We start from the raw sequence: 7,627 nt of genomic DNA on the forward strand, positions 1-7,627 counted from the left end.
GAGTTGCTCGTCGTCTCACCTATAGTTAAAATGTGAGGCTCCGCTAGCCAGGGTGTCTTGCCTTGGTGCTGTACGGTGGCCTCACTGTGCCAGAAACAACAACGCGTTCCCTAGTGTGCGGGAGGAGCCTGGTGATCCTTCATTGGGGGTGGCAAGCGCGTACTTGGAAGGCCCGACAGTGCCCGTCTGTGCGGCTAGCGCTTTGTATCCTTGGTTAGATGTGCTCAAACCTTCGGGTGCATTTTGTCAGCTACTCCATACCGCAGTTCACAAAACACGGTTGTTTTTGTTGTTGTTGTTAAATGTACTTTAGGATATGCAAGTCACTATTCAACCCTTTTTCCTTTGACCCTCACACAACTTGTGGGGTCTTGGAGTTAGATGTCCTGGGTCAGAGTGGTATCCCTGGCCCTTCCTAGGAGTGACCTTGGTCAAGTCACTGGTACCTGAACGCCTGAACGCGTCCCTGGGCCATCATAAATGATTCTTACTGGAAATAATGGTCTAATTCGTAAGCTGGAAAGCACACCACAGATATGAGGAGTTGTAGGACACAAGCCAGCTTGAAGAGAGAGAGCACCAGGCAGCTTATCAAATGTGTGAAGAGCATGCACTGTACTTGGGGCACACCTGGGGATGGTAGCAGGCACTATGGGCGTGCAGAAGAGGACCAGGACCCCAAGGTGACCACACGATTGGCCCTTCTTCATACTTCCCCTCCTTGTAGCCTGAGGCTGGTAATCTCACTGTCAAAGTGAAGCATTGATGGTGGGATCAGCTCTAGGTGAGGGATCATCCCTGCCCTGTGTTTATCTGCTTCTTAATTACAGGAGGCAATGCTCCCCACTTTGACACTCTGGGAGGTATCCGGTTGTGTGCCAGATCCTCCCAAGGGAACCGAGTGTCTCACAAAAGACAGAAACAAAAGACTGCAAATTTAGAAGCATGAGGGGCTTTTCCCTTTGAGAGGTTGACAGTGATGGCTTCCTAGGGTAGGAGGTGTTGGAACTGGGCTTTAGAGGATGAGTGGTCAGAATTTGGACCTGTGGAGAGGGTCAGAGCAGAAGATAAGGATATTCAAGGTCAGGAGGTAGGCAGTGTGAATCTTGACTGCCAGTTAAGGTCTCTGGCATCTCCTTAGTGTGGTAAGGGATAAATTTTTGACTCCACAGACTATAGACAAGGCTACACCATAGTTTAAAACAATTAATCAGACAACCTTTGGGGAAAAGGCATTTACCTCAAAATTATGTTGGCCCCTGGCTTGTGTGAGTTCCTATTCAGATGTATTATTCAAAAAATAAATAAGGCAGGCAGGCATCCAATATGTTCAGAAGCATAAATAATTAATTTCATTAGAATGGAGAGGTTATTCTCCTGTGGAAAAAAACATAAAGAGAAGGGAAAGGTGGAAATTAAACATACAATGGGGGCATAACCAACTCAAGAGAGTGAGAAAATCCCAGGATTCCCAGGAACACTGGAGTCTGGAGCTGAGCCAGTCCAGGCTGCAGCCTAGGCCTCGCCCCTCCAGCCTCTGCTTCCTAGTCATAAATCTCCAGGCCCTTAATTGGCTGTTCTTGGGCAGTCAAATGTTGGAAATAAAAACCCTCTATTTTTTTTTTAAATTCACAATTCATCATAAAGTGAACCTTCACACATCATCAGTCCCTTGAACTGTTCTGCACACCTCCCTCTCAGCCATCAGATAGCCCCCTCTCGCCCTCCTGTTACCATGTCACTCAGCATCAGAACCTCCCTCGGTTCCCTCTTGGCTTTCCAGTCAGTCCAGACCCCTTAACTGGCCTCACAGGGCTCTCCCTGTCCTGGCTCTGACACCTCCCTGTCTGCTTTATCCCAAACTACCTTTTATGCTTCAGACCTGGGCAGTCTTTCATGTTTTGCAACTCCTTGAGCTCCTGAAGCCTATTTCTCCCGGTGACCATCAGATCCTTACCAAACATAGGAGTCCTTCAAGATCTTCTTGCCTCCTCTTCCTAGAAGTCTTCCCTACTTGCCCCAGGCAGAATGGACTGCTCTTGCCTCTCCCTTTTCGTAGCACGATTTTGGGGGTCGTTTCTGACCTCCTACCCTATGTTATAGTCACTCGTGAGTGTGTCTCTCTCTCCCTGCCAGTTCACGAGGGCAGAGCTGTCTGACTTTTGGTCCTTCAACTCAGGGCTTGGGAAAAATAGTGCTTAGGACAAGTTTGCCAAAATGAAATGGTGGTGAAGAGCAGAGCTGTTAAAAGGGGTATCGCTCGATGGTAGAGCACTTGCCTAGCACGCTTTGGGCTCTGTGTGCCATCCCCAGGACCAAAGAGTAAAAAGGGAGGGTCTGTCCTGGGGAAAAGAGGGACATGGGAATATTGCTGATGGATTTTTGCTTAAGCACCCCACAAAAAAGCTTCCTGGAAAATTGTCTAGTGTTCTGAGTTTCATTGTCCCTCGTGTCCCCAACAACCACGGTGTCACTGGAGTCTCACTACTATGCAAGGCTCTGCCCAGAGAAGGTTGCCTGCGGTCATCCCCTAACAAGGGGTCAGTGACCTTCCTTTCTCACGTTTCCCAGGCCTCTGCAATCCACTGGGCCTATCTCGGCCACTCCCCTTCCCGCCCTCTAGGCTTCATCCCCAGGGCTACCTCTGCAGGTTCCCTTCCTCCAACGCTGCATTCTTTTGCACACCCAGAGCTGCGCAGGTTTTGTCCTCTGTGCGTAGAAGACAACGTTCTGTTCATTGCTCAGGTCAAACAGGCTCCTCAGTACTGCTGACTCTGGTCTGACCTCATGGCCTCCCATCACCCTCCTGGCACCTCCCTACTCCCCACCCTGCTGGAAGCTCTGGCCCAACCCTGTGTCCTTGATCTGTACAGAACATTTGTCCCCATGACTGGTCCATGAACTCCAAGACCTACTCTCTTTCTTCTTAGCTCATTTTCAATTTTTTTTTTCTTTTCCCCTTGGTGGGGATCTAACCCTAGGCCTCACGCGTGCTAGGCAAATGCTCTATCTCTGAGCTACACCCGAAGTCCTTTGGCTCATTTTCAAACCTGCTTTAATCTAGCGGCTCACATGCATTTGTGTGTATGGCACACATAATCAAGACCAAGGTTAATTGAGGCATGCCTGTGAGGTCTATTTATTTTGGGGGGTACTGAGGATTGAAGTCAGGGGTACTCAGCCACTGAGTTACATCCCCAGCCCTATTTTTTTTTTTTGTATTTTATTTAGAGACAGAGTCTTACTGAGTTGCTTAGGGTCTTGCTAAGTTGCTGAGGCTGGTTTTGAACTCATGATCCTCCTGCCTCAGCATCCTGAGCTGCTGGTCATTCATTAATTTCAATGCAGGTGGGGGCTCTGAGAAATCAGTGATCCTTAACGCTGTTGCACATTAGAATAGGAATCCTGGGGCTGGGGATGTGGCTCAAGCGGTAGCGCGCTCGCCTGGCATGCATGCGGCCCAGGTTCGATCCTCAGCACCACATACAAACAACGATGTTGTGTCCTCCAATAACTAAAATAAATATTTTAAAAATTCTCTCTCTCTCTCTCTCTCTCTCCCTCCCTCCCTCCCTCCCTCCCTCCCTCTATCACTCTCTCTTTAAAAAAAAAAATAGAATAGGAATCCTTAGAATCAGAGTCTAATGAGTGCAATTAGAACCATTAGAATCGTCTTCAAAGCCAACAAGGGCCGAGGCTGCAGCTCAGTGGTAGAGCCCTTGCTTGACCTGCAGGAGGCCCTGGGCTCCATCTTCAGCTCTGCAGCAAAAGCCCACCTTCCCTATAGAGACCGATATAACTGGTTTGCAGTGGGATCTGGACCTTAGTAGATTTAAAAGTTCCCTGAGGTGCTGAGGTTGAGATTAACAGCACCTAAGTCTTGCTTCTCCATTGTGCCTGAAGATGAGAATCACTTGAACTTGACCATGGACCTGTGGCATCGTCATCACCCAAGAACTCGTGAGCAATGTGGATGCTGGCCTGAGTGAGCCAGGATTGGCATTGAACAGGCTCACAGGTGGTTCCTGTGATCAGAAAGATTGCTATTGTAAGTCCTAGAAGTTTGGTTGAAAATAGGTCCCAAGTCCCACGAATTTCTAGGGGAGAGCCCCACTTGACACTAGCCCCCAGGTGATACTGCTCAGGCAATTTTGGGAAACAGTAGCTCTTCATTGATATCTTGGCCCATAATAATCACCCATGATTTGAAACACAGGGTCCTTTGGAACTCAGGAATGTGTACGTGGGTGAGCCTGCAGCCCAGAGCAAAATGGGAGCCCATTTGGAGAAATGATCAGCTTGCTGGAAGTGGGAGAATACCAAGGGTGGTGATAGGAGAGGGAAGTTGTACTATCTGCAGTCCAGGAAGGCGGCCTGGAAGAGGTGATTCACAAGGTGGGCTCTAGGAAAACATGGGACAGGAAGAATGTTGAGGGGAGAAGTCACCAGGCTGCTCCTTGTCTGTGATCTGGTTACCGTAGCCAACTTTGCCCTTTCCGAGGTACACCTGTGAGCAAAGTTTGTGGTCCTTGGTAATTAAGGGCTCAGAAAAGTTGCTGACCTCTGAGTAGGACCAGGAGACACCCTATTTGGCATCTGAGTGACACATACTTGTGAAATTCAAACACATTTTTACCTAGCAAGGGCTGAGTCAATAAAACAATGACAGACACTTGCATAATTCTCTGGGTTTTCTAAGCAGTTTCACAATCATTATTTCCTTCGATTTGCACCTATCATGTGCTCAGAGAAGTCCCAGAACCTACCTCTGCCTGGTGAGAGGGAGACCGGGCCTCCACCACCTCCATTTTTTAGGAACAGACACAGAGGCACAGTTGGTAGCTGATGCCCTACTCTCCCTGGCACTGTGCAATGCCCAGGTGGGTCTGAGCTGCCTGCAAACTGCCCTTTCCTATGGAGGAGTGTCTCCCAAGCTCTGATTATAAGACACCCTGGGGGAGCTGCTGAAAAAAAGAGGATCCCAAGGCCCACCCAAGACCCAAGTCGAAATCTCCAAGCAGAAGAGTTGAGGACTTTGTAGCTTTACAAAAACCAATTGTGAACCTTATGATCAGGCAACCGAACCAGAAACAGCCTGCTGAGGTCAGAAGACTTGATCCAGCACCTTTGACGATGTCACTGGGGTAAAGGTCTCCTTCTCTGAGCCTCAATATCTGTCTATACAATGAGGGTTCTTCCTGGTGTCCACATTCTGAGACCCTGAATGGCACCCTCTGCTGCTCTTGGGCAAGAAGGGACCATGTCGTTCCCCACAGATCCCATCCATTTCTCGGGTGGGACCTTCTTCTGGGATCCCACTGCTAAATCCAACGTCTGCTTTTCCTAGTGTCACTTAACTATTCTGAATCTCAGTTTCTTATCGTGACAGCAGGCCCTCATCCTGGGAGACCCGTGCACGTACTATATGAAGCATGCACAGAGCAAGCCCATCATTCGGGGGATCTTGTAGCATTGTTACATCATCTAACAAATATTTACTGGGCACCTACTATGTGCTAGGAGCTCTCCTGGATCCCTGCTCCTGTGGAGTTGACATTCTAGTTACATTCTAGTAGGTGGAGACAGACAGTAAATAATGAACACAAGTATGTTTAATATTTAAACAAGTAGAGATGCAGCAGGGATTTAGCATTTAAATAAGAGAATAAATAGATCGAATGTTGGAATAAATATCAAATGTGGGAATTATTTAAATAGTAAACACAACAGATGTCTATTACTTAGGTAACTGCCATAATAATGTTAGAATTAATTTAAGTGCAGAGGTGGGGTATTAGAGAGAGTGCTGCTTCCATCCCTAGAGGTCCTTACTTCAGGGCATTTTTCATTGGTAAAACACAGTCCACTCTCACCTCCTACAGGAGAACTTCGGGGCACCCAGACCATGGCCTCTGCCATTACCCCTTATTCTCATGCTAGCTGATGTTATCTGAGGGTTGATGATGCTAAGCCATGCTAAGGGCATTCATCCAAACTGCAGGCAATCTTTGCAATAACTCTGGGAGATCACTTCTTCTTTTTTAATATTTATTTTTTTCAGTTATAGTTGGACACAATACCTTTATTTCACCTTTTTATTTTTAAATGATGCTGAGGATTGAACCCAGGGTCTGGCACATGTGAGGCGTGCGCTCTATCCCTGAGCTACGACCCCAGCCCAGGGAGGTCACTTTTTTTAAAAAAATTTTTTTAAAAATATTTTTTTATTTTAGTTTTTTAGTTGGACACAATATGTTTATTTTTATTTTTATGTGGTGTTGAGGATCGAATCCAGTGCCCCGCGCACGCCAGGTGAGTGCGCTACCGCTTGAGCCACGTCCCCAGCCCGGAAGGTCGCTTCTTTTGGAGGAAATGGAAGCTCTCTGCAGCTATGGATGCAGCTGGAAAGGGATGGAGTTAGAACGTGAGCCTGGTCCGCTGCTGCACCCTCCACTACCCCATGATAGCTGTTCCTCTTCTCACCTACCTCCTGTACCCCACAAGGGAGGCGAGGCTCCTTTTATTTATTTATTTATTTATTTTTATGTGGTGCTGGGGATAGGACCCAGTGCCTCCCACATGCTAGGCAAGCGCTCTACCACTCAGCCACAACCCCAGCCCCTTGGATGAGGCTCCTTCTGAGTGTCTCTGGGTCCTCCTAGATTCAAATCATATCCCAGCACCTCACCCTCCTAGGGCAGAAGGCAAGGGGTTGTCCAGGGGCATGACAGCTAAGGTGATGTGCCCAACTGCTGGAGTCCTTCTGGCTTTAACACTGAGAATCCTGCATCCTGGAAAGCTCCTCACTGGGGATAACTGGTCACCCTACAAGCAAAGCCCAAGTGGTCTCCTGTCCTGCCCCATGGCCCCCTGCCTGAATGAAAGCTCTTTGGTGAAAGGAAACTGATTAGCATATGCTCATTTCACATTTCATGTTTTTGGCAAAGTTCACATAGTTAAAAGTTCCTAAATGCAACCGAATAGTTTTTCTCTGGGGACACTCCTAGACATAGACTAGACACTCCTAATCTCTGGTGGACAGAAAAACTCAAATATGTACCTAGCCTTTGACCCAGAAATGCCACTTTTAAATATTTCTCCTTGAATGAAACAAAACAAAACAAAAATATGGACAAAGATTTCTGAACAAAAGTATTCCCCGCAGAAGCTTGTTTACAAAAACTTAAATATAAATTATCTAAATGAAGATAGGATATAATAAGCTATGAAAAGTATCATGTTGTGGGAGATTTAATAACATAAACGGAAAATGACATGACACTATGTTAAATGCAAAAAAAAAAAAAAAAGAAAGAAAAGAAAAAAAGAAAAAGGGTATAAAACTATGTAACTACAGGCCCAGTTTCATTAAGATAAAATATACAGGCATAGAATTAAAACTGAGGAGATTTGTCAGAATGCTAATTGTTCTCTTGAGTTTAGGGTAATTATCTTCTTTATATTTTTCTGAAATGCAAATTTTCCTGAAATTTACAAATTCAGCAAGTACATATTAATTTTTTTTAAATCACAAAGTCAGTAACTTTAAAAAATTGTGTAAAATTGTTCTGTACTGAGCTGTCCTGATTTAGCCTGACCTTCTTCCTCTGCTGGCATGAATTGTAGG

The sequence above is a fragment of the Urocitellus parryii genome, chromosome 4 (assembly GCF_045843805.1).
Source record: "Urocitellus parryii isolate mUroPar1 chromosome 4, mUroPar1.hap1, whole genome shotgun sequence".
In the NCBI taxonomy this organism is placed as follows: Eukaryota; Metazoa; Chordata; class Mammalia; order Rodentia; family Sciuridae; genus Urocitellus; species Urocitellus parryii.